Below are 1,271 nucleotides of genomic sequence, written 5' to 3'. Positions count from 1 at the left end.
TAACATTTGGCAGGAAAAAAAAAAAAAAAAAAAAGTAAAGAAAAGAAAAAGAAAAGTTTGGATTGCTTTTTTTTTTTTTCTTTTGCCACATTTTCCCACCTTCCACTTGGGAGTTGTTCATTCAAAAAAACATTTACTGCACAGCTAGTCCAGGTCCTGCTCTAAAAGCTAGAAACAAATCAGTGAACAAAACAAATAAAAAGGAAGGAAGAAGGCGTGCATTGTCCCCTGAGAACAAGAGACATAAAAAAAGAGTGGCCCAATGACTTTTATGTGCTTTCTCTATACAGAGATTATCAAAACAAAGTTTTATTCCATCAGGGTAGGGATTTTCGGTTTTTGGAGAGGTATGGTCAAGAAACTTCCAGAATATATCTCATTTTTTCCAGTTGAGGGACTGAATATTCTCCCCAGTTTGAGGCTTCAGGAGTGAAAATGTAATGAAATACTGCCTGTTGCTATGCTTGCTGTAGTTGTTTTAATTGAATGCTACAAAATCAGGAAGTTTGCAGGGGTGATAAAACTGTCTAATCTACCCATATTAGGATGAGTAGATTTCATACCTAGTGGGAACGCTTGTTGGGAAATTTCTTCTTCATGTTTCAGGGGACAGAATTTTTTGTATGTTTCATTCATGAAATACCTACTGTGCGCATCCTACATGCCAGGTGCTGTGCAAAGTGCTGAGATACAGAGATGAGTCAGACATGGAGACAGGCAAACAAAACTGTGCCAAAGAGAAATATAGGAGTTATGATGCAACCACACACAGGGTACAGTGGGTCACACAATGGAGAAAGTGATGAGTCAGGGGTTTGGGAAAGGCTTCCTGGAGGAAATGGCTCCTGAGCTATCTTCAAGAGTGTCAAGGAGACAGGGAAGAATGAAGGAAAGGGCAGAGGCAGGGCTGCTATTCAGCTGATGTACCACTCAGAGAGCCATTTGGTATTAAAAATATTATCAATGGGCAAACTGTCATTGTCTCAAAGTCCATACATTTCTTCCAACCTTGCCTCTCCTTCTTTGTCCCAGACACCCTCACAGTCCGAAATCTAAAGGGTTAACGTCTTGCAGATCAGGAGCATTCCAGGACCTAGCCAAAGACAGCCCTGCAAGCAGGGCAGTGTCTGTTCTAATTGGCATGCTCCTGTCACACAGGTTATCAGAGATGTCGAACATAACCCCCAGAAGGGAGGAGCCTATCAGGAAGAAGACACATCGTGAGTGAAGTGTGATATGTTCGGAGAACTGCCAGCTGTGTAGGATGGCTG

General features: G+C 41.7%; 1 protein-coding gene across 2 annotated transcripts in view; it reads right to left on the bottom strand.

The window, feature by feature from the left end:
* The window catches only part of NFIA (nuclear factor I/A), a 621,436-nt gene that overhangs the window by 102,946 nt on the left and 517,219 nt on the right, over nucleotides 1-1,271 (bottom strand). The gene's annotated exons all lie outside the window — the stretch shown is intronic.

Source organism: Mandrillus leucophaeus, unplaced genomic scaffold, assembly GCF_000951045.1.
Source record: "Mandrillus leucophaeus isolate KB7577 unplaced genomic scaffold, Mleu.le_1.0 Scaffold14, whole genome shotgun sequence".
NCBI lineage: Eukaryota > Metazoa > Chordata > Mammalia > Primates > Cercopithecidae > Mandrillus > Mandrillus leucophaeus.
The sequence above is the reverse complement of the archived record's forward strand: the minus strand, read 5'-3'. Positions and strand labels throughout refer to the sequence as shown.